At 39.6% G+C, this 26785-nt stretch overlaps 1 long non-coding RNA gene across 1 annotated transcript in view; it reads left to right on the plus strand.

Annotated features, from left to right (window-relative positions):
• Positions 1-26785, plus strand: part of LOC141920437 (uncharacterized) — a 66720-nt gene that overhangs the window by 16873 nt on the left and 23062 nt on the right. Inside the window, exon 2 of the long non-coding RNA XR_012622340.1 lies at positions 6681-6819. This is a non-coding gene — a long non-coding RNA (uncharacterized LOC141920437). The remainder of the gene's footprint in view (positions 1-6680; positions 6820-26785) is intronic.

Genomic DNA, 26785 nt, shown 5'->3' on the forward strand with positions numbered 1-26785 from the left:
TATATATGACTATATTAACTGCTTAACGGTTTACCTTTTCCATGAGTTTGAAAGTTGGCCTGTAAACCTAATGAGAAGTTTACTTTCACATTGAGAACTGGCGCACATGTAGTTTATAAACATCTTTCATAACATGAACTGTAGATTCACTCCAGCTCTTTTTACTAGTAGTAGTTTATGCATGGTTTGAGTTTTCTTGTGGTAACAGATGTGTCACTTCTGAAATGACTAACAGCACAGAATACTAGAGTGTGTTTTCCCAGACAGTCAAGGACAAATCAAAACAAAAGGAGTACGAGCAGTCACACCCGGTGTTGCGTATTTGTGATCGTTATATACAGGGCATTGCTCTTGAGAATGTACCTGGAGACAGTGTACTGTTTCCAACATCAGCGCTTTTTGCTGTGACCAGAACTGGATTTAATTTTTTTAATATTTCCCATTCCTAATATCTTTTAGTTCAACACCAGTTAAGGGAACATATTCACACAGGAAGTTCCACTGGTGTTGCAGAGACTGCACACGTAAGTTAGGATATTTGTTTGAATGATCGCTCCGAGGTTGGGGCCTTATGTTAGAAGGTATCAAGTTCCTCGCTCGGGTGCTGAGCATGCTTGTTTCTCCGTGAAGCCAATGGCTTTGTAGGACTAGAGGCTGGATGAGCTCTAATTCATGCAAAAAACACCAGTTCTCTTGCCTGGGTCCCAGTTCAGACTCCCACACAGGTGCTCTGGCACCTGAGAAGCCTGCAGAGCTGGTTATAGAGCCACCGTGGTCTCTGACCCACATCAGGTCTCCCACGTGGCCAGGCTGACCCTCGTGTGAGCCACCCATCAGTGCGCTGGGCCCGGAGGGGAGATGAGGCACAGCCCCATGCTGCGGCCTCGGACACACGCTCACCTGTCCCAGCCTTGCAGGGAGGCTCCTTCACTTGCCCTTCTTTCTGACTGGAAACATTATTTTTTTTGCAAAAACTACTAACCAGAGATTTTATGTAATATGTTTGTTAAAAAGTGTATTAATACATAACAAAGTGTATTAAAATGTAACGCTGTAATTTAGAGTTGGGGGACTATGTTAAAGTCGTATGTGGTCACTGTGGGACCTTATGATGACTCCTCCTGGGCAAAGAGCATAGCAGGACAGGCCTGTTGTCTCTTTCTGTACTTAAACCTTTAAATACTTATTGTGTGTCACTCCATGGATTCCATATTGCTTTTTTAAAAAAGAATCTTTTTTTCTCCTGTTTTATTTTGTCAAAAGCCCAATTAAAAGTGGCATTCATTGGTCACTTTTTGAGATGTATTTAGATACAGAAAGACATCTCAGACAATTTTCAGAAGCACTTAGTATTTAGAATACGATGTTTTCCCACATCCAAGTCTCTTCTTTGTGTTGCATAAAATAACCCCTGCTGAGAGAAAAGAGCAGATGGATTCAAGTGCTTTATACCAGTGACTTTCTCACTCTTTAGCAGACATTTAGCTGAAGTGTGTGAGGCTGTCAGAACTTGTTCTCAATTTCAGCTCAGTAATTTGTTGTTTTCTTCCCTGGTCTCTAGGATCATGAGGAGTGAGTACATAATATGTTTGTAATTTGAGTACCACTCTTTAGTCCCAGTCTTTAGCAAGACTGACAAGAAAACTACTACTTAGATCATGGAGGAGCTCTCCAATTCATTTAAGCTGCCATGCAGGGATGCTCCCTGCATTTATTTAGTAGCACTTCGAGTTTCTGAGCATCAAAATAAATTATTTGTAGAAAAAACGAAATGTCTCTGTGATAAACGTGAACCTGAGGTGTTCCACTGTGTTATCTTTAGAGTTGAGAGGTAACTTTATTTACTGTATAGATCATGTTTAGCTAATTTAAATATTTGACAGATCTTTTGGGATGTGACATTTTAGTTTTCCCATTACATAAGCAATATAGCTTATTGATTATGAGAAAACCCGAAGGCTGTGATTTACAGTATAAATTTGCTTGCTACCTCATTACTACAGCATCTTACATATACAAGCCAAAGTTGTTAAACACTTCAAATGAAAGATCGTTTATAGAAGTAAAGAAAATACTGGCAGAAGTTTCCTTTCGTTGTGTACGTGGGTGTGTCTGACTATGCACATTTGCCATATTCATATCCATCAAGATGATTAATTACAGAGATTTGATGGATTCTAGGGTGACCAGAGCTGGTAAGTCTTGGTAAATATTACCAAGTTTTGTGAGGGTTTTGATTATTGTTAGGCTAACGATGTTAAGAGTTCATGTTAAAACTGCAGTTCCTGGAATGCTGGTATTTAATTTTGTCTTTTTCTTTCTCAAACCCATGTATCTGGCATTTGTTATAGGCAAAACTGTAGAAATGGGAGTGAGAAGGATGGGGGATATCTGAGAATGGGATGGTAATGTGAACGTGAGCTTTTATGAAAGAAATCACATAATGAGGGGGAACTTAAGAGGAATGATTGAGATTTGATGAATTGGACAGAACTGATAGATTTGCTGAATTTTGGAGGAAACTAGAGAGAGGCTGAATTGATGCATTCAAGTTATCTGACCAAATATGTAATTATTAGTCAGCTGTCAAAATCTCCCGTTTTCTAGACATGTAACTATAACAACACAAGTGAAAAAGAATGTAGATGTGTTCGAGTTTTTAAAAATTATTTCAGCTTCTAAAAACACAGTAGATTAAATGGGTTATTCTGTAAGTGTTCCATTTTATCAAACATCCTGAGTTCTGTGTTAAATGAATCTATCTTGCTCCTTTCATGTGGCTTGTTGACTGACTAGGAGGTAGGAACTGGTGCATTAAGGAAATGCATCTTGTCCTTTTATATTGACCATGTTTGTAAACAATAACGCGTCCGTAAAAAATGTGCACCATAAATAATTCATGATGTGTTTTCAGTCTTCCAACTCTTTTCTAAGTCAACACTAGAATAATATTGGCAGTAGATCAAAGAATCTCTTTTGGAAGATGAGGCATTATATGGGCCGAGAACTACCTACAAAACGGCCCGTTTAACACTATGATTAATTGGAGGGTGTGATTTTTTTTTTTTTATGGTCAATGGACACTGATCTGGGCCTGACTCTTTCTTCTCTGGTTATGTCTTCTCATTCCTTCACTTGTAGTGATACTGATTCATGTGCAGCTGTGCAGGAACTTGGACCACCCCTTGGCCTGAGGCCCCTGGAAAGTACTTTTCTTAAGGAGGGCTTATTTTTCAGCTGAATCAATAAGCCAGTCTAATAGGCACACAACCGTGTAAGTCGACAGCAAGGTGTGGGCAAGAATGGTTGATTAAAGGTAATGAAGACTTCACAGTATTTTGCTGATGGGGGCTTTTGGTTAGTTGCTCTGCTTCTTTCATAGTAACAACAGAAAAACATCAGAAGATGGGAATTTTGAGAAATTCCAAGATTTGGGTTTGAATAAATAATGCTCAGCAATTAACCCACTAATGTTTTGTTACATGCGAAACATCCTAAGTACCTATTTGCTACAATACAATGATAGGCTCCAGTCCTGTAAGCTGTTTCTTGTCAATAAGACCTTGCAGCATTGGAGGCCCCTTGTGACAGATGTTTGTTCAGAGACAGCCTGTCCATCTGAAATAATTTAAAGGATCTGGGCTTTAAGGCTTAATTGTATTAGTATTGTATTAGTATGGTATAGTAAAGCCTTTGTGCAAAGCTGTCACCTTCAGTGGACTGTAGGAGTTCAAACAGATTTGGAAGACTACAAAGGTTTAAGGTTGTAACAGCTGCTGTAAAGTTGGGTGATGTCACACTGAGGAGTGTTTTGACTCTGTAAACCTGCTTTGTAACTAGAACAGTTTTCCTGCTAAAAATCACGCTGAGCCAGTAAAGATAGCAGAAAATTGCCCCGTAGTTCCCAGGGAAGTTTCCCAAGATCCCTTGGTGATTCAGAAGTACAAATTCCACTGAAAGCTGCCTCTGAGCTTTCAAATATCTTCACTTAAATGTTTGTACTATTTAAGCATTTCAGAAAAGCTATGGAAGCCTCACTAACGAACTGCTAGTCTCTATTAGAGAGAAAGTACTTCATCAAGTCAAGACTGGGACAAACAAGCAGCAGCTCTGAGGTAGCTGTGAACAGTCCCTTTTCACCTCATTGCAGTGTAACTTACTATATTGACATTAATAAAGTTAAACTTTGACAATTATTCTGCAGGTGACTGTTTAAACTGAAACAGCAGTTGTTTCTAAAACTGAAGAACTAGATCTTATTCTAATCTGATCCTGCTGGCTTTTTTTTATACCGCACTACCCCTGGTCAATGAGGAATAGTTCTAGTATAGACAAGTATCTATTTAAGTTAGAGAACTTCTAGATATGAAGAAAATATCTCAAATATTCTGCTTTGTGTTTTAATCTTTAAAAATAATAAACTACCTAGTTGCTGTAACTTGAGTTGGTCAGCAAAACTTAAGTTACCTTGCTGTTGACCGAAGATCTGTGCCTTTGCCAAAAGGCAATTGTGTTAATGGCTTAGTACATCTTACAAACTAACACTTAACTTTCACCTTCTTCGCTTGCAGCAGCAACGTCAGTAATTGCAGTCTGTTAAAACTGCACGGAAAATTAGATTCAGTGCAGCCATTTGGAAAAGATCCGTTTTCCCTGCAAAACAGAACAGATCATGCAGCTGTACATATCCTGGAAGAAAGTACTGGTCTGGAACGATCTGTCTCAGCTCCAAGGAAAGGTTTTGGTTCAGTCAGACATGTATAGATTAAATTCCTTTCTAACGTTTCATTTACACAGGGTTTTTTTTCCCCCAGTGATGATTTTCAGTGGTAGCACTGGTTGCAGGTTCTTCTGAGTTCTTTAGGGAGTTTTGTTAGTTGTGTACAAACTCACGAGCTTCAGTTTTGCTGTGACATTGCTTACATCTACAACTATGTGGAATTAGTGTTTGCAGGTATTGGTGCAAACTACTGATATGTGAACTTGTGGAGTTGGATCTGAGAGCTTTGGTTTCAGTCTTGGGTTTGAAAGAATCACTGCCATCTTCAAAATAATTCTGTGGTTTCCCGCTTCCTCAGAAGCCAAGGATATCTAGGATTATTTGGATAAGAGGTGTAAGAATCACAAATCAGTCATAAACTGAAAATGGCACCCAGTAACCATTTAAAAGGGATTCCTCAATATTTACTTTGTTTTAGTGGGCTCTGAATTGTCGTAGTAAAATAGTTTTCCTTTTGATAATTTATTTATGCAACAGTCAGTGCAACAATGGTCAGTGTGAGGTTAATGGTTGGACTAGATGATCTTCAAGGTCTTTTCCAACCTAGGTCATTCTGTGATTCTGTATTTTTAAAATAGTAAGAATCTAAAGCTTTGAGAAGTTACTAACAACACAATAAATGCAATAGTAATTTTAGCAGTGAGTCCAGTGGTGGACACAAATAGGGACTCCTTATTTTATAGGAAGAATATTTTTGCAAAGAATCCTGCATTACTTGAAGCATGTTAATTCTGTTCCAGATGTGTTACGTTGTACCTGATACTTCATAGGTTGTGAAATGAAAGCAATATAGAATAAAAACCCCTGTACCTCTCACTATTTTTTGTTGCTCTCATGAAGGTGTATGCTTGGGTCAACTACAGTTGTGATCATAATGTCTAGGAAATCAAGGGAGCAGAAGTAAATGGGTCAATCCATTGTAGGAAAAAAATCGCAGATCTGTAAGCATTCTGTTGAAGTGAGAAACTGAGGATTAAACCTCAGGAGTGGCCAATGCTTTAAACAATTAAGTGAGGAGGTCATATCCGAAGTGGCTTGTAGCCAGTATCAGTTACCCCGGCTTTTACATTCACTGTCATTCACAAAGAGGGAACACACGCATGCTGGAAGAAGGTAATTGTTGCAGATTAAAGCCCCATGTGAAATAAAAGAGCCATCAAAATCCTTTATAGTTGCTTGGCATGAGTTCTGATAATACAAAGTTCTCTTATTATTGTTTTAAAATGCAGCTATCTAACACAGACTAAACAAAAATCCCCCAAGACAATAGGGCCAGCCTGTGAGTGTAGTGTGTTTAATTGCTGTGCACAGCTGGAGCTGGCAGGTGAAAAGCAGAGACACGATTGCTTGTTCAAATAGGAAGATTTAGATTTCTTCTACTGTTTTCCTGTTCAACTTCATCTCACATTTTAGCTGCAGATAGAATTTTGTTGTTTTGCCATATTTTACATCTGTCTACCTGTTCTTATTTTACATGTAGAGAAACATTAGTTTGTTTTCTCTTGCATATCTCATTGGCAAGAATAAAAAAGGCACGGTGCCCTAGTGTTGGAGTGAGTGTGAAAGACTGATCATCATGCAAACTTAAAAAATGAAACCTATCTCTTGCATAACAACGTTTTTTGACTTATTGTATGTGAAGCCAACCCTATGATAATAGTGTTAAGATAGATGTATGCACTTGAGCAGAGATCCATGGTTCATATTTTTCTTCAGGATTGGGCTTAAAGTACTGAAGAGTTTACACACCGAAGGAAGAGTACAGGATGCTATTACAGTCATATTTTCTCTCTTGCCAGTCATCAAGAATTATGCAGTAATATTGCTTGTTAATCAACCAACACTGTTCTGCACAGGTATTGATTCTTCCATGCTCTCCATGTTTTGTGCCCTGTTTTAGGTCCCGTTGTTCCTCTTTGAAGTCAATAGGTGCAAAAAGTGCAGCTTTGAATGTTACACAACAGAATTCAGCTTCCACCTGCCCAGTCCTCAAGGAAACATCAACAGTTGGTGATGGGAAGAGGCCTCATTATTAAGAGGTAATTACTTTTGATGCTTTTCAGTGCATTTCTTAGCGTATTATGACCAGCACGATCACAATTAAATTGCGAAAACTGTGGCATATATAAAAAAAACAATGCTAGCAGTTGAGAGACATAACGCTGTAGTTCAGGTTTTATGAAACGATAAAAGGCGCTGTTTCCTTTTTTGAATAGTTTAGGGCTAGGTGTTTTATGCATAGACAATGCCTACGTACACGCATATGTACACACATAAAATGTTGTTTTCTATATCTGTGCATTAAAGATAAATTATGATTGTTGATGTTGAGAAACTCGGAACATTTACTTTCTTGGGTTTTGTGTTTGCAAAACCTCCGGGACAATATTATTGACTTCTGTCTTTGAATCAGATTAAGGGGAAAAATAACATTGTAATGTTATTGGTGGTTTATGTACTTGTACGGTTAGATATATTTGAAAGCATACTCCATGCTGTTTGCCTGAGTGTGTACCATGCCCTGTGCATAAACTTTTTAAAAAGAAGTCAGTGTTGCCTGGTTCTAAATTAATTCTGGTCGACAGATGCTGTCATACATTCAGTGGGGATAGAGTTCACTGAGATACTGAAGTTTTAAGTTACCAAATACTGTAACACAACTACTATTACAGTATTAACAACTATTTTAAGTGATAAAAAGCCCTAGTGTTATGATCAAGTATATAAATGTGAAATGTTCTCCCAACAAGCAACTGAAAGAAAGTACCAATAAGAAAAATCTCTCAAAGAGAATTTTAAAAGAAAATCATTGCTCCTAAAAAGGAAAATGTCAATTGGACTCAATTTTTCCACTTGAATTTCTGCCAAAATCATTCAAGTCTTTGTCATTTCCCTTTTCTTCTGTACATTTTTTTTATTCAGACAACTGTGGAATTTCCTGCTTTGTTTTTGTTTTGCTAGTGCAACCAAACCAACCAACAGTCAAGGTCGTTGTAGAAAACCAAACTTTCAGTGAAATTTGAACAAAAGCATGACCTCTCTGTGTCTGCTCTTCCTCTGTTCTCTGACCTACTATTTCCTTTTGTGGTTATCTAGTCTTTTCCAGAGTCTGCATATTCACTCATCCTCGTGTTTCTTCCCCTCTTCTCTCAGTTCCTTACTTGCTTTATGGTGGGCACTCTTTGTTTTGCTCTTTCACCTGTTCTTCCTGTCAAAAGATTTCTTTTTCCCTTCTTTTCTTTTGTCTGGGTCGGTCTTTGCTAGTTCTGTCTCATTCCATCTCTATTCCCTTTTGCCTCTTCTGTCCCCACAGCCTCCTTGGCTGCAGCCATAAACAGAGGGCAGTCTGGTTCCCAAGTAGCAGGACATGCCTGGGGAGGGCTTTGTCCAGGGGTCTGACACTGCCCCTGTGCTTTTCCCTGTCACTGCATACGGTGGGTACAAGGAGGAGCTGTAAATTATCCTGCTGTGTCCCAGACTTGGGGACTGCAGAGTGTCCCAGCCCTGTTTTCTGCCTTCAAAGGAGTCATCCTTCCTCTGCCAGTAGCTGCAAAACCCTGCAGCTGGCAGCAATGGGGTCTTGCTCTCCACAGTGAGCCCTGTTTCTGTTTGCAGGGAGCAATGCCTATTCCGGTGAGGGATGTATAATTTTTTAATTAACTGCTGTCCCTATTCGAAGAGATCTGTTAAAGACAGACCCCGTACTTTCATTGTACTTCTGATTGTTCCTTGGTGAGTACCCATGCATGGAAATTCCATTCTCCAAACATTTGCAGCTATCATTGATAGAACTGTAACAGAAATTGCTGGTGAGAAAACTTGAAATTAGTTCAGAGTTGCTTGAATTTTTGAATTTTGTGTGTTCACAGATCAGTTCCAGATTTAAAACAAACAAACAAAACTTTTCTGTAGCAATTAAGATGTATTTTTCCTGACATTTTTCCATAACTGTTACTTTTGTTGCTGTCTCTACCGTTCCACTGATCTGTAATTTACCAAGCCTGTAACGAGACAGTTGTGTTTATTGTAGGAGTTTGCACAAATCTTTGCTACCTTCAGACTGCTTGGGAGGGGGGATGGGACAAGCAGCCTGTTGCATAGTTCAGTGGTAAGCATAGAAACCCCTGGATGTGAGGATGTTGCAAGTTCAGATCCTAGCTGTGCTGCACAATTAATCTTTGTGAAGGTAAAAGATTTGTGACTGTGTTTGGTAGGAAGAGGTGCAGTGGGGGTGAGGAACATTTTTTAGGTATGTTGAAAAAATAAGAATATGTTTCTATGTCTTTATTTTCTTGGCATCTGTTTTTCTCTGCTGTTTTCTTCCTTGTTCCACAGGACCTTCTGTGAAAGCTGCAATTGTGAGTGGAATGGGTGGGTTAGAAGTAGTTTTAGTTGCACCTGGCCTCCAGCTCTTCCTGTAGATACACTGCTCCTGTTCTTATTGCTTGGCTTTGTAGCATCTGAACTGCAGAGTGATAGCCAGTTCGTGTTCTTCCACAGTGGCAACAGTCTTTGAAAATTCCCTTTGCTCCAGTTAAATCCCTGGTTAAATCTGAAAGCAAATGGGAATATCCCTTTCATGTGGTTTCACAAAGAGATGATTCCGAAAATCCTTCTTTGAATTTAATTGTGAACCTCAAACAGATAGGACAAATGTCTTTCACTTGCAACTCTACATCCAGTGGAAGGGTTAGTGGCCTTTGATGAGCAAGTATGTGAAAGTACAGTGAAGATGAGCTAGGGAAGGGGGATCTGCTTTTTTGAGTGATTTGCTGCTAGTGTGGAGGGGCTTACAAATACAAATATCTGCATTCATCACCCCTTTTTAAAATAGATTTTAAAATTACCTTCCATTATGTACTCTGAAATCTGCTGCTTTTCTCCATCACTACTATAAAAATTATGTTTCTGGTAAGTACTGAAAAGTGTATTATTAGTTCTCATTCTCCTCCATGGAAATTATTTGGCTTTTACCCTCGTCGGTGGGATATAAGAACACTGTGTGATAATAATGGTGGCTTATTTATTCATCCTTAAAATGTAGTCCTTTCTGTTTGTTCTTAAGAGGTTATTCAGAAATTAAGCAGAGCATCTGGAGAAAATATATTTGCTAGCCACATAGATTAAATGGATGTTTGTCTACCACTGTTAAAGCAACAATTGGGAGGAGGAAGCCTTGAAATTTTTTTGGGTCATTAATAACTGTTAAGCAGGCTTTACTCTGGTAAAGAAAAATCTGAATTTGAAGACTTACACCAATGGCAGATTGTCCATATTTTCATATAACTGCAGTAATTCTGTATCAACTGGTTTGGCTGTTCATAACATTCTCAAGTCTTTTTGCATTACACCTGCTGACAGGCATATATATTAGTTGCTTTCTTTGTTGCCCTGTCTTCTGCCTGCTGTACCTCCCCTTTCTCTGAGTCCATGGCTCACATGCTAGACAACCTGGTACAGCGTCTCAATGAAATGCTTCTTTGATACACCATGACATGTATTCCAGCAACCTGAGTGGTGATGTGAGAATGCAGGCCTTGAAATGTCCATCTTTGAGAGATTTATTTTCCTCATCAGGGACAACTCATTTTGCTCTCTCTTGGGTTTGGTTTGTTTGGGGGCTTTTTAATTTGGAAAGCATCATGCAAACATTGCTTGTCATAGCTTGCAATATACATCTTCTTGTCACAAGCAGATGCTGCAGCAGAATAGGGTAATGGGCATGATGTTGGTCTGGTTGCTCTACTGAGTTGTCAAGTCACAAGTTATTTTATCTCTCTGCTTTTGAGTTATCCCCTCGCTCCCCTGGACCACCCTAGCAAAGAAAATTCTTCCCTCTCACCTGTAGCAGCTCTGGCATAGAGGGATGGGCTGTCTTGCATAGATTTCCTCCCCCCCATGGTGCTGTGCTCTGGAGTGACAGGGATGCTTGGCTCCTGCTCCTGGCCACCTAGCTCAGTGCCTTTGAATCTGGCAATAAATCCATTGCCTTGAAATGCCTCAAATTACAGACGTTGCTCTGGTTTAGGCTGCATGAATGTTGTTATTTTGTTTCTAAATAGCATAAGTAGTACAGTGTGTTTGCTTTTTAACTGAGTGCTAGAATAGGCTATGGGATATCTATGCAGGCACAGGCATTCCCCCTCTAACATCACGTGGCTGTGGAAGCAGATCAGTCCTTTACTGCCTCTGGCAGAGCTTGTTGCAGGTGAGGAGTCACCATGTGGCCTGAAACCTGGGAGCATTTACCTGGCACTGGTGTTTAACTGAAGCCACGGTCCAACTCCATAAATCAGAATCTCACGGGAATGATCCAAAGCCCCTAAAGCCTAGGGATCCTTCATTGTGTTTTGTACCAGGCCTCTGCTGAGAGGGAATTTGGGGAAACTGCCATCCACACTGTTCTCCCTTCGTGACCAAGGGCAGCAATTTGACAGCACACCCTTTTGGTTTTGTTTGGTGATATCCATTGCACAAACTTCCTTTGTCTGTGGCTGCTTGGCAGGCAGTATAATTTATCCTAGTTTAATGTGAGGTATTAAGCCTTTTGTGCAAATCTGACTGTTCTCTTTTAGATGGGACCAATGTTTTGTAAGAAGAAAGGCAACAAAGTAAAGATCATTGCATGTGTTGTCCTTCCAGCTGTTTTAACTAAACACCATCTGCTGAAAAGCTGAATCCCCTTTGGAGGGACATCCACTCTCCTGTTGTCAACTGAAGCACTTCTGAAAAACATTTTTTTGTTTTAAAGCAGAAAGTTGCATTTGCCTAGTCTTTAAAGGACTTTTGAATAGTTGAAATAACCACTGACAGTATAAAGTATTTCCTAAAACAGGTGTTGTTTTGAGTGTTTATGGTGTAGTAGGCACTATAGAATAGAGGAGCAGAGTAACAGCATTTTGAAAATCCAGCAGTAAGGATATTAAATAGCTCTGTGAGCATACACTGGTCCTTTACATCCAAAATTTCAGAGGGATCCCCTCACTTTGAACACCTAAATTTACATGGCTAATCTTTTTTGCATACATGTCACTTCTGTTTAAGTGTCTAGAACAAGTAACAACAACGGATTGTAAAAGGTGGATGAAAAAAACGTACCAAAACCAAGCTGCTTCTGAAAGCGTTGGCTTTAACTGCTTGGAAATAATAGAAAGGTATTGCACTGGGTTGTTAGGCTTTATCAATTATTTGTAAACAACCTTAAGCACTTGGTGCTGAGGAATCAAAGTATTTTTCTTTCATTGCTAGTTTTAAACACAAAAGAGCCCTCTGTCTAGCTAGCAAAATAATTTCAAGCTTCCACTAGATGTGTTAGAAGGAGAAAATATCACTTAAGCCACTGATTACTGCCTTGTATACTAATGCCTAACAGGTTATTTCAATAGCATGCATGTTAAATTCATATTCTGTATTTGTTGATGGACTAACAGTAACAATTGTGAGTTCTGAAACTGGACTCATACATTCTTGGGGTCAGTTCTGTCCATTGGCTGTTTTAATAGCTGAGTAGAACTGCTAATCGTACAAACTTTTCAGGTTGCAAACAAAATGATCAACCAGGTTCCCAGCATGAGTTGTTTGTGAAGCAGGTCAGGAACTTTAGCAGAATTGTCTTGTTGATCAGAGATTACCTGCAGGTTACAGTCAATCCCTCTTTATTAGGAAGGTGCAAAACTTCTTTGAACTCTTGTGGCTCTAAATAAATCCCCCAGCCTCAGCAGGGACATCTGTGAGAGTAAGGACTGGGTAGAACTGGAGTGCCTGGGAACAAGATGTGATTCACCGTATCACAATTGGGGTCAGCCAAGTCAAATAAGGAAATGAAAGAGTGAGAAATGTCTGATACTCCAGGCATGCTGGCTGCCAACATTAAGCAGAGCTGTCCTGCAGAAGTAGTTAGTAATTCACTTTGCTGGATTTGAGATCCAGTATTTTGCAGCACTGGAAATTTGAGCGTTTAGTGCCTGACACAGGATGGTTTGGGAGGAAAGATGAACCCCCTGTACTCACTGAAGACATTCAATGGGAGTTCTTATGACTATAATGAGGGTAAAATTTGATTGCACATCTTCTAGTTCCAAATTTCTGGGCTAATTCTTGGCTGCGTTTGTTCTTGTTTGACCTTCTGAAGTCAGAGGAGGCAGCTTTGGCTTTTTGCCTCTGTGTCAGCGTTTGTAAATACGGCACCTCTAAAACTTGTTGAAATCTGGGTAGAATATTTTAAGCATAAGGAATCAGAAAATCACTGATGCACCTAAATAATTCTGTCATGAAAGAAAATAAGTCTGTAGTTTGAGATAATTTTGGTGTGTTTTGGTTAGCTTGAAAGATGACACTAAGAACTTCCTAGTACTTGATACAGTTTGGGGAAAAAAAAATATCTAGGAAGACAGATTGCATTCCAGAAAACTGTGGAAACAATTACATAATTAGGTTGTATTTAATAATTGTTTGCAAAAAGACATTGTCTTGCTTCCAAAACTTTCTTCTAAATTGTTAGCTTGCAGCATTGTCACACCTGATAGTAAAATAAATGGAGCTGAGCTTGATTTAGATTTGGTGTTTTATTGTGCTGTAATAGATGAGATGCCTGTTCCTAAAATGTAGAAGCAAGAAGGTTTTTGAGGTCTTTGAAAATAAAACTGTAAGAGTTTAGAAGGAAAAGCTGTGTGAATGACTTACATTCACTGTCAACGCTTGGGAAAACTTCTATTTTTTTTCTTTCTGGTAGCTTTTTTATAGCATTTATACTATATTCTGAAGTTCTACTCTGTTATTTGGAAGTGACACCTTTATTATTTTATGGTAAAAACCTTTTACATGTCAGTAGGCAGTCATTTTCCCTTTTCCAGGTTTCTTTTTTCAACCAGAAGCCTTTCGCTGCTTATTGCGATCCACGAGTCCTTTGAACAGCGTAACAAGTTCAATAGCACCTATGAAGCACACTCAAATATTTCCAGCAGTAGTGTTCTTTGTAGTACGCACCAAGACAGGATGAAAGTAGGATGCATGTGAGAGGATGCATAAGGTGACTTTATCTAGTTTATTGCCTTTTGAAGGTGGTAGATGACCTTCTGAAGGGTGGTCTGAGGTATGCGTGCTTCTACATTGAGATTAAATTTTGCATTATAGCTATATATGGATATGTGGATGGCTAACTGTGCCTGAGAGGGCTCATCCCCTGCCTTCTGTAAGAAGAGCGGGACAGTTTAGCAAGCTAACTGGCAGAAAAGTTCTTGTGGGACTTGTTTCTGACCATTTAGCTTCCTGAACTAGCTCCCTGGAGGGATATCAGGCGAGCGGTACAGCCAGCACAAAGACTGGGTTAAAAGGACTGGATTACATCTTGCTATAGCAAAGACAGAGTGCTTCCTGTCTGAGAAAGATGAATGGCATGGAGAGCTACCAGTCAGGAGAGGACCCCTTGGAAGCGGAGAGTTTTAAGCATGGCTTGTTGAGCTACAACTTTGCAACACTGGAAATAATGAGTTGCAGAGGTATCCGATCAAAGATGGTGTATATGTTAGAAATCCTGTCAGGATTGGAACAGAGAGGGTTCCCAGTTTGTGCACCTGCTACTGATGGAACTTGCATACCCATCAAATGGACAGCACTTCAATATAAAATTGGATCCTGTCTTTTCACTAAAAGAGGAGGTTGTATCCCTATTTATGTCCAAAGCTTGTATCTGCTTCTGCATAGATGAAACATGTTCCTCAGTGCTTCTGCTGTTGAACAGAACAATCCAGTGGATGTGTAAAACTAACTGCAAAGTAGATAAATCTTTAGTCTGACTTGGGTTGGATTTGAAATAAGTTCAAGATCAACCAACTACCACATTAATGTATTGAATTCAATAATACAGAAAAATTCTTGTGCTGGACAATTAAAAGTTGATCTCCAAGTAACTCTTTTGTATTCAGCGTATCAGGCAAGAGGGGAAAAAATCCAAATTAAGCAGTAACATATTTCTCATCCAGAAAAGCTATTCCATGATATTTTAAAGTATAAACACCATGAGCTGATTTCTGGAATCATCACACAATCAAAATACAGGGCTATGTGTGCATGTAAGGCTATGTGTCTGGTTCCACATCCAAATTTCAGTGAATCACAGATTAAATTGAGGTATGTTATCTCTGAATTTATTTCCACTTATTGAACTGCTGCTGTCTTTAAGTTCCCTGTCTTAAACTGGGAATTCCGTGACAGCAAGAAATGGATGCAAGTGGGAAGTCTGATGACATGCAGCTAAGGAGGCACAGACACATTCCTGGCCCTCTTCAGAAAGCTCAGTCTTGTCTGGTATAATTTAGCCTTTCGAAACTAAATCAAAAACATTTTGTAGTACTCACAGGGTGAAAGGAATTTCGTTGCCATATCTGGAAAACACTAAGATGAATTTACACACTTCGGGTGCTGCTGTGACATGATGATAGTTTCCCTTTGAATGATAGATCCACCATGGGAACTCTTAGTCCCTCCTATGCTATGTCATATCAAAAAAAGTTTATGGCATTGCTGCTGGCTGTATGTCTTCCTTCAGGCAGTGACTGTAGCAGTAGCCTTCAAAGATCCTGTAGCAAAGGCCTAGCACTTGCCTCAACAAAGAAATTAAAGTCCTGACTCATAGACCTGGGAGAAATTAGGAGCCTAAATGCTCTGAGTCTGGGCCAGGTGCTCTGTGATGCAAATCCTGGTTGTACATCTGACAGGAGTCTGGTGGATTTTGGAGTGAAAAATGCTGGCTGACTTCTCAAGCCAGCTGAACATCACTCTGAAATTACACTTCCAATTACTAGCTTGGCTGTTTACTACAGTTCTCAAAAGCTGTACAACAGAAGTACCCTGAAAAGACCCTTTAAGTCCTTTGCAAGTAAAGTTTTTCTTTGTTGCATCATCAGAAAATGCTGTGTAAGAGAATACTTGCACCTGCTGTATCTCCCATAATTATCCTGAACTCAGCACTGGATTTTGTGTTCCTATTTTTAAAAGCCATCTTGCTAAATAGATGTAGAGAATGTTCCCTTTGGAAGAGTAAGTGAACAGCAGTGCAGCATTAGAGGAAGCACCGTGAACTTGGCATGCCTTATATCAGCTGAGAGAGTGAAAGGAGGAAGATAAGAGAACTGAATAAATTAGCATGATTTTAGTGTGCAGAATACCGATTTGTAAATCTGGCAATGACAGAGAGAAAAACTGTTTTTAAGTTTTTCACATAGTACAAATCACCTGAGGGATAGTTAAATTCCTTCAGAAAAGATTATATCTTATACACCGTTTAGGATGAAATAGTTAACCAAAGGAAAATACCCTTGACTTGCAAGCATTTGAAATAAATGTCTACAAAAATAGACAGCAAAGCAGGGAGATTGCAACCAGAAGTCTGCATACTGATTGCCAGGTTTTAAGCCCGTTTATAGAAGCTGGCAGCCTTGCGTGAAAAAAGAGCCAAGTAGTTGGTTACAGCTTTCGAGAAAGCAAAGAGAAGCAAAAAATATACAGAGCTCCTGTTTGGATATACTATGTGTGATTAGAGCGAGGTTTACAAACCTTGGGGCCACATCTTACGCTTTGCAGGGGTTATGCTCAGCAGAGTTACGCTCAGAATGTAAGGGGAGGGCTGTGGAAAGTTGGCTGTCAGTCGTTTGCCCCCTTGTATCAGTTCTGGAGCCAGCCCGGGACTGCTTCAGTCTACAGTTCCCAGGCTTAGCCCAGCCAGTAGTTAAAGCACCTGTTGGCTGTCAGAGCAAGAAGGCGGCTGTGAGTAGTAGCAAAGGCTGTGCTGGTTACGTGTAGGAAGATACTACATCTCGTAGGAAAATGCCTACAGCAAACCCATTCAGCAGCTACTTTGCAGTATCCAAATGGCTCAGCACACAAAATGTGCACGCTGACTGAGCAGCAGGATGAGTATGAAGGGGAGGAAAAAAGAATTAAAACTTAGTGGTTTCCCCCCCAATCTTTTTTTAACACGTGTTCAGTAGAAATACGCTGCAGAGCTTGTCTGGGCTTAAACTTGCCAGGTTTGATTAAAGTGCTCGTTTAAATTGGTGTTAATACCTGAGTGTGTGCATGTGTCATTTTGTGCTTTCTTTATATGAGTTTTGTGTGCCTCTGTAAACTACAGAGCAGATTTAACTGGCTTGACAAATATTGCCAAATGCATTTGGAGAGGCCAAATTATGGCCAGCAACCAGTCTTTCACATTGTTTTGCTTAGTCTGTGTCTAAATGTTCTGTTTTGGGAAGACGTATTGTGCTGACAATTCATTTGGGATTGTTCGTGACTGTGGAGGTTTGGTGTGAAACCGTGTAAGTAGTGGGAAGTCTTACTCTGTCTTGATTTTGGAGTATGTTCTTGATTTACATTTGGCCTTTGGGCATGAGGCACAGATACTAGACTGGATTTCCTGTGAGAAGAAATTGCTTATGTTTATTTGAGTTTCTGTAGTCTGCATGCGTATAAAGCAAAGCAATCTAGAGTATGTCATTGATTTCTCCTCCAGCTTGAGACTGGCAAGATTGCAGATACTGGCTGCTGCTTGGCAAAATGTTGATAATTATGTCAGAACAGGACACGCCCTCCATTTATATATATAAAAAAAATAAGAAAGAGGTAGCTATATTAAATGAAGTGGCTTTTAAGAGAGAAAAGCAATAATGAATCTAAATAAATTATGCAAAACTCCTCTAAAAGGACATGAACTTGAAAATATGAGGGCTGAAGTGTAGACTATTTCAATGCTATGATTTAAGAGTGTGAAACCACACAAGAATAAATGTTTCGGCAGAGCTGGAAACTTCTAGTAGCAATGACTACTATTGCTTGAGAAGAAATGCAGATAACATGAAAAAGTGTGGTTCTTTACAAAGGAGGGACTTGTATATCCAACAATATGGGGGCTTTTTGCCTATTTGTGCTAATACATGTTCATGTACTCAATGTTAACTAACAGAAGTAACCTTCTACTTCAGTCACAAAGTGGCAGATGCACAGTAGGATGTGCTGCACCTAACAATACAGTAGGAGAGAAGAAAGTGAGCAGTAGTAGAAAATTACTGCATCTGGGTTCATGGGTGATATGAGTGGAATCATTTCAGTGTGTAGATGAGGAACATAACTTCATCTTATCTAGATGAATGGGCTAATTTGACTGGAGGCTATTATTTGCTTTCACTTGTTGTATATTTAAGGAGCATTTCAGGAGGGAAATTAAGAGGAAAGCAGCTGTGAAAGGTCTCTCTCTACTTTGTTTTCTAAAATTAACTAACCCAACTTCCAGACCTGGGTTAGTCTGCCACCACCATCAAAAATTACCACTTGTGATTAAAGAAAATCACCGGTAAAGCTATGTTCCATAGGAGGTGTCAGCGTGCAGTTGAAAAAGGCACTGTTCACTGCTTTGGAAAGGAGCTCCACATTTCACTTCCACACAAGGTAACTCTGTACCCAGGCTGTCGTGGTACATGCAGGACTTGGAGCAGACCTCAGCCTAGGTTGTGGAATGCAGAAAACAGCTGTTTTGCCTATAAATAAACCAAGAGCCTCTTCTCATCTGAGACTTTTTTAACAGATATGCTATAGAAATGAATTGTCCCTTTAAGTACTGGTGTTTAAAGTTAGAGTATGTAGTAGGAATAGGATTTACATTCTAATGTATGAAAGTCACACTGTGATCAGGTTTCAGTCTTATCGTATTGATATCACGTTATAGTGAAACCACTTGTGCTGCAAGAGTTAAATCTGTCAGCCTTTCTGTTTCTAATCCCTGGAGTACCAGAGGTTTATATCTTAAAACAAAACTCTACTGGATTTAGTCAAAAACATCTCCATGCACCAGTGATTATTATGTTGTTTCAATCTCTTGTCAAATGCTTAAAAATTTCTGTAATTTCACAAAGACAGTGGGGGTGGAATGCCTGTTTGATCTCCTGGACTGTCTGGTTTTCTTTTTTTTGGCTTTGGTTTGGGTTGTTTGTTTTTTGTGTTTTTCCCTCTTTCGTGTGAATCCACAGAGAAGCAGCAGTAGGAATTCCACTGATCTTGTCAGCTGGCTCAATTCCTGGCGACAGTTTCTTGGTGACCAGCTAGTTCAAGTTCTTCTGCTCAGCCCTTGGCCACTTGCACATGCTATTGCCAGGTAACTACCTGCAGTTGTGGTAACAATTAAGTAATGTGAAAATTTGTCATATATTGGGCTACCGTGGCAGTAAAAGGGCAAAACCTGTTGGGCATGTGACTGGCACCCAGTAGTTCTAGCACATATGTAATGGACATAAATCAATCATTTGATGTAGCAAACAAAAGGTTTCCATTTTCCATTGCACTCAACTCTAATCACTTGTTATCAGACAGATAGCAGCCCACGCTCCGCTGTACTCATCTAGTGAAAAACTAGCAGTTTTCCTCATCTTGTAACAAAAGCAGGAGCTCTGAATTGCAAGGGTATTTGCTCAACTCCAATCCAGCTCTGTACCAGCCTTGCTGAACCAGAGCAAGCTGGGACAAGACCAGAGCCAGCAAAATTACTGATAGAGAGTGAGATCCGCCCAATATGAGAACAGCCCGACACTCCCTTTTCCCTGCAGTGCGGAGCAGTTTCCTCAGCCCTGGGATTGCAGCGACTGCTGTCGGGGAGAGAAGGGCAGCAGCCAGATCCCAGCACCAGTGATCTTCCTTAAACACTTTGGCTCCAAGCCAACCCCTTAAAAGGAAGCCAGTAGTTTGAGTTTGTCATCTCATCTCCTGATTGCTTGGGTTGGAGGGAGGGGAGAAGCTTTTAACCCTGAACATTTCTGTCCCTTTTCCTGAGCGGTGGCTGGAGCAATTGGAGACTAGGGAGAGCACGGCTCCTTTTGAAGGAGCCTGTTACCCAGTTTTGGAGATAAGACACAACTCTTTTCTTCAAAGGAGCTCTTTTTCCCTGTCTTCCTTCTGAAGTGTAAATGCCCCATCATCTGTACAGGACTGCCAATCCCAAAAATAAAAGGAAAAATATTTGAATTAGGTTTAATCGGCCTTGGCATCCTTGTATTTGCTTTGTGATTTCTGAGATTTGGTATTCTCTTGGAGGAATATTTGGGGCCTGTAATCCAATTCTTCCTTCTGTGTCTTAAAAAAAACCCAACCCACAGTTAATGTTTTTCTCAATTAAAACAAAACCCAAAAAACCACCACCACCCAAAAAAAAACCCCAAAAAACCAACCAACCAAAAAACAAACAAAAAAAATCCCCAACCCCCCAAAATCCCACCAACCAAAAAACAAACAGAAAAACCCCAACCCCCCAAAATCCCACCAAACACTAAAATAAGTAATTTAACCATAGTGGCTGTTGGCCTAATAAAACTGGCAGTGACAGTCATGTAGCAACCCCCTTGTAGTAAATAGCCCCTCTGGTTACCCCCGTTGCTGCAGCAGCAGGCGTGTCCAAGTTTCATACAAGATGGGCAGTCCTAGCCGGGTATTAGTTTTGAATTTTACAGTAATAACTCAAAAAAGTTGCTTTAGGCTTTAGCCAATCAGTTTTCAGAAAGCAGTTTACATGCTAGCTGCCCTGTCTCCAGGGGTGTGATTTCTATTTGTTAACAGAATATTTAGTCTGTTATTTCTCTGACAAAAGAACCCCCCCTTTTCTGATATGATCTCTCTATGTCAGAAATGTTAATTAAAGTACTTTTCTGATTACAGTTCTTCTGCGTTGGTTAAAAGGGATTTTCAAATAGTAGAATTTCCTTCCAGTAAGGAGAGGACAAAATGGGCCAAATTTCTCATAGCCCATTTTGCCATGGGGAGGGGGAATTGCTTAGTTCTCTGCAGCTGGGTCCAAGCAGACTTCTCTCTGGGACGGGTTCCCTGAGCAGACCCTCTGCTGAGGCCAGCAGCTGTTGCCTTTCTTGTTTGTTAGCGAGGGGATATTAAATGTTCTCCCTGCTGGTCCCTGAACAGAATATATGCATAGTCAAACAGTTAGTAACCGAGGACGGTAGCTAAGGGGGTGAAAGGATGCTCTATTGATAAGGGTAATAGGCATCTGCAGGCCTCTAGGGAAACTTGCCAAAACCTTTTTCTGGTAACTGCAGGGATTATCTAAAAATCAATAATAAAGGCAGTAACTAAGGGAAGGAAAAATACATCTTCAAGGGAAGCCAAATTCTGTAAGTGCTCTATGGGAGCAATCGTGGCAGGATTTAGTGTAATTGTAAAGCAAATCAGATTGAGGAAAATTGTTTTAAAAGGGACCCTTAGCTGGCAATAAGGACCATATGTTCTTTCTTATCTCTGCAGAAATATCCTACTTTTTTAGCGTATTGACTTATGCGAGTAGCTGTCACAGTCTTCATTTTTAGCATCTACAAAGATACTTGTAGTGAAAAGAGTAAATTGCTTTAAATGAGTACGCTACATCAATCTTTGTGGTTTTAACCTTGTTTCACCTCTACTAGTCTGTAAAGTGTGCCATCTTATTAATCTGCAACATACAGGAACATTGGGATAAATTTCCTGAAGTCAGTGGAACTCTATCGTTTTCTGCCAGAAGTGATTTTGGTTCATCATCTGTTGCTCCATGTTCTTCCTAGCAGATGGTCTGTAGTAATGATGTAATCTCTTCTCATGGCACTTCAAAATGCTAGTTTGGTTTGTGTGTGTGTTTTAACACATTATCGTTTCAGAAAAACGATAATTGCTATTAATACTAAAATCTTATTTTGTCTGTGATGCTGTTTAAATCAGGAATATCAGCTGTTGAGCAGAACTCTTTAGTTATGTAATTTAACACTGCCTATACAATTGAATTTGGGTGGGACTTCAGAAACACTGACTTCTATTTCATTTCTAGGGGCAGGATTTCTACTGAACTTATTTCATTGTAGTGTCTAGGAACACTGGCCTTCAGGCTCCCATGTGTTTAGATTCAGTACATGAAAAATATAGGTAATATTTCGACCTCCTAATAACTAGTGACCTGTAAGGCATATTTGTAGTCTTTTAAATGTTTACTTCCATGGGGTAAATGGGAGTCTTGGCCCCATAGCTGCTTTGTAAATCTGTGTTTTGAGGGTGTGGAGGTTAGGTGTCTGCATGCTGTTAAAAATCTGTCTATTAAGATCACTTAGAAGGGACAGAAAATTGTGTTAAGTTTTTGCTGGTTTTATTCCTGACTTGGTTCTTAAAGGGTTGTGTGATATTGGGCAAGTCTATCAAATCTAAAAAATCTAGCAACTAGAAGTTGAAGGCAAGCTGCTATCTTCCCAGACCTCTGCCATTAGCACTCATTTTCTTTCCTCCCTCTCTCCACTATTTCTTTGAAAGGTTGTTAAATGAAACAATTTCAACCTTCCTTTAGCCTAATGCTTTCCATTTTGTCTCTTCCCTGGCTTGCTGTGTCCCATCCTACAACAGTATTCTTACCTTAATTTTAACTAACTCCCCATATGAAGTGCTTTTCTGAAGTCCTGACAGATAAGAAAATTGGTTCTTCTAAATATAGGTAATAAAGTAGATCTAAGACAAATGCCTGGTTAGCAGAGAACCAGTCTTTTACAAATCTGTGTTGCATTATATCTCATTTTTCATACTAAACTTTGTATCTTTGCTTTTACAAAAGTATATATCTTTAAACTTTGCATGTCATCAAGGCTGGGTTAACAGATCCACAGTTGATTGTCATGTTTTCCTTTGCTTCTTAAATCAGATGCAATATTTGCAACTCTCATGTGATACTACCTCCAAATTATTTTCACTGTTTACTCCCGGAATCTGTAACTTCACATGGCAGTTCTTCAATAAGTCTGGGGTGGAGATTGCCTAGCACTTCCTTGTAAAAACATTAAGATCTTTGGGTTTTGCTTCTACCTGGGAAGTGGTAATCTCTGTACATGTTCCCATTCTGGCCTTTGTCCTGCTTGCTGCCATTATCAATATAGATGGTCATGTGGGATTTCAAGGTTTTATCTTAATTTTGAAACCTGTTTATCTTTATTTTCACCGTTTATCTTTGGTCCCTACCTAGCTTTATTCCCCCCACCCCAGTTTCAATTCCATTTTCCTTGAGTTGGGCTATTAAAAGTGCAAAGAACTTTTTTTTTTCCTTTTAGTAACCTTTGTGAGATCTAATCCATCTTTACTACTGGCAAGTCTTTTATTATCACACTTCCTTATCACTTTAAAAAGTTAACTTAAACTGATCACTATTGTCAGTATGTCCATGCACTTCCTGAATACCTAATATTTATTACTTTCAACATGGTTATTTATTCCATTTGGTCTGGACACTTTCCTATATTTTTATTTTATTGTTGAGGGTACAAGCTTGAGATAGGAACTTTTATTCAAGGAAATTTCAAGCTTTCCACTTCTGACTGTAGAAATTCTTTGTATTATAAACATTAGTGCATTAATTTCCTTCTCGGCTGCAGAACCATACATCACGTATCTATTCAGATTCTTTAATTTTGCGTTTAAGGCCTAAACTGCACATAGGTTTTTGAAGAAAAATAGCTAGACAGAAAATTAGTAATGCAGGTTTACAGGCATAGAAGTGTAACCCTCAGTGTTTGATAAGTGTTTATTATAGGATACTGCTGGTCTAAAGTACTTTTTTAATATATTAGAAGAAGCCTTAAAAATGCATATTTGTTTGCTGAAAATAATATTGCAATAAGGAGACCTGCAGGTATGTTTTGAATGCAGAGTTTGGCATTTCTCTAATAGCAGGAATTTTAATAAAACACTAAAGCACTGATTAAGAGGTACTATTCCTATTAAAAAGTACTGTTGTTAATTCCTTTTCTTTTTCTGTGGGAGAAATTAGTCACACTGTAGTGTTTTTCTGAATTAGAAAGTAAAAACACTGATAAAATCAGTTTGGAATCATAGATAAATCCTTATTAAAATATGTATAACATGCCTATAAGGCCTATTTGTAATAAGAATGTAGCTTTTTCTGCCCTAATTGCTTAGATTATAAACTCTTGGGAACTATTTTTACACTATGCAGTTCCTAGCACAGCTTCAGGCTCAGTGGTCATGAGGTACTTCTACGTAGATGCAATTAATCATGATAGTTTTGTCATGTGCAAAACTTTCCCATACAGCAATGATAATTTGGATTAAGATTTCAGAAACATCATTTCATTTGTCAACTTTTCTGGATAGAAGGGAACAGGAGTCCAGTCCTGTTCAGGGTACTGTCAGGAGCAGTCCCACAGAAATACAAGACCTTTTGGGCTATCTTATTTACGGAAGCAGAACTTGGTTCTGGGGTGATGATCCCCTGAAGATCATGGCAAAACACTCATTTTCTTCTCTGCAGAAGTGCTAGCTAATACTTTTCTAGTAAGTGCTGCAGAAATAATAAGATCATTTATACTTCTCTACTTCAGCATTCTTGACTCCAAAATGGTTTCCCTAGGGTGCTAATCCTAACGTATCTGTTGTGTGCATTACTGCTCCCAGTGCTTTTTTTTTTTAATATGGGTGAGCCTATAAGACAAACCCTTAGAAGGGATGTGGAAGGAGTGCAAGTGTCTTGCTCTATAATTCCCTGAAATGATGTTGGACAATTTTTTCCAGTATTAAAACTTACACACATCTTTCGTTTCTTCAGCTCCCCTGGAAACTGCTTTTTATCACTTCTTTTGGAGTAAAAAGCCATGCCTATAAAGTGAGACGGATCAAAAATCAGACTATGATGACCTCCCTAATTTAAGATAGTGCTTGTCAGGTATAACGTAGATATTTTTTTCCTGTTCCTGGCAGTGTTTTTGCAGCAGATCGTGAGAACTCATATATTTGTGGTAGGCAGGTGGCTCTTCTGGGTGAGTTCACCCAGCTTCTATGGAATCTAAAGTATTTGATTTTCTTATGAGTGGATTTAAATGAATACTCCACCCAACTTTCTCTAACCCCTACTGCTTTTATTTCTAATTGTGAAGTATCACAAATGAAAAATGAGTTAGGTATGCATTTCTCATACATATAAACATAGGCAGTATGCAAGCATATGATGTAGTTTCTTCCTGGGTCTGCAAAAGGGCAGCCTTAGAGCCTCTGCTGTTGATTAGAGCTTTCAAACGATGCCACACAGTTAAAGCTACTATTTTTAAAGTTGTATTAAGCATAGACAGCTGCAAAAGTGGCAAAACTCAGAGGCTTCTTACCCTGCTCCATGGGAAATTATGAACAGAACCAACCATCAGCATTGTTAACTCCCGTGGACAATTAAGTCCTCTGTCCTAGAGGAGTCTGATATTTAGGATGCAACTACTAAGTCACTGTTGATTTTAAAAAATGGATAGAACCACTAGCAAGGCAAAAAATGGTGTACCAGAAGGACTCCTAGCATCCTTCCTCTTCTCTGTAGCTGTGTGGAGTTTGGTCTCTCACCTAAGCGCTATTTTGAGACAATGTTTTTTTCTGTCCCAGTCTCATCTCTTAGTTGGGCTATAGCTAGTAAGTAATAGTTTGGCATTTAAGGGTTTGGAGGTGAGAGAGAGGTTATTCTAATTGCATAATGTTGAACTGGGTATAGCATGCTGTCCTTCCTGGTATATTGCAGGAAGTGTGAATACATTGAAGAGAAACTGGAAGTAAAGTTGGATATTTCTCTCCCTGGGTTGGAGGCTGAATATTAAATATCCGTTAAAGCCCTTAAATCATAGAATTGTTTAGGTTGGAAAAGACCTTTAAGATCACTGAGCCCAACCGTTAACCTGACACTGCCAAATCCACCACTAAACCATGGCCCTAAGCACCACATCTACACTTTTAAACACCTCCAGGGATGGAGGCTCAACCGCTTCCCTGGGTAGCCAGTTCCAGTGCTTGACAACCCTTTTGGTGAAAAAATTTTTCCAAATATCCAATATAAAACTCCCCTGGTGCAGTTTGAGGCCATTCTCTCTTGTCCTATTGCTTCTTACTTGAGAGAAGAGACCGACCGCTACCTCTCTGCACCCTCCTTTCAGGTAGTTGTAGAGGGCGATGAGGTCTCCCCTCAGCCTCCTCTTCTCCAGACTAAACCCCCCCAGTTCCCTCAGCCGCTCCCCATCAGACCTGTGCTCCAGACCCTGCACCAGCTCCGTTGACCTTCTCTGGACACACTCGAGTCATTCAATGTCCTTTTGGAGTGAGGGGCCCAAAACTGAACCCAGCCATCAAGGTGCGGCCTCACCAGTGCTGAGTACAGGGGTAAGATCCCTTCCCTGTCCCTGCTGGCCACGCTAGTGCTGATAAAAGCCAGGATGCCATTGGCCTTCTTGGCCACCTGGGCACACTGCTGGCTCATGTTCAGCTGGCTGTCGACCAACACCCCCAGGTCCTTTTCTGCCAGGCAACTTTCCAGCCGCTCTTCCCCAAGCCTGTAGCGCTACTGGGGGTTGTTGTGACCCAAATGGTGGTTTATAGCGTTGCAAAACACTGATGCAGTGCCTCGGTGTTACTCGAGTGACTCTTTGATTCAGATAATCCCATGACAGCATGTATGGAAATAATAGTAGGCTGCTTTTTATTTAGGTTAAATTCATTGTGGTGCTGTAGCAGATGTGAAGCTTTCTGAACAAAACTTGCTGTCTAGTGAGTAATACTTCTGTAGTGTCACTCAGTTTGCATAGCATGGCCAGTTCTACAGACAGATGCTTTCATGAGGCTGTATTTTAATTTGTAACCAAAACTTGTTTATGAAGAAAGTCTTTTACTGACTTTACCAACAGAAAATCACCTCTGTAGAAAGTATAAATTATGGTTCCATGAGACATATTGGATTTTATTATTATTATTCTGATGAAACTCTTTATTGATCTTCTACTATTTCTGTTCTAATTGAAGACAAACTGTGCACTTTCTGCTCAGAAGAATCCAAGGGAAAAAAAAAAGGAGTTTCTTGAAAATCCAAATGAAAGCAAGGTGAAGCCAAAGTTTTTTGCTGTCTATCTAATTGTAATCAAACTGTGGTTGGTAAATATGCTTTGTGTTCTTCTGAGAAACAGCAAGTAGGGACAT

Source organism: Strix aluco, chromosome 3 (genome assembly GCF_031877795.1).
Source record: "Strix aluco isolate bStrAlu1 chromosome 3, bStrAlu1.hap1, whole genome shotgun sequence".
Taxonomy (NCBI): Eukaryota; Metazoa; Chordata; class Aves; order Strigiformes; family Strigidae; genus Strix; species Strix aluco.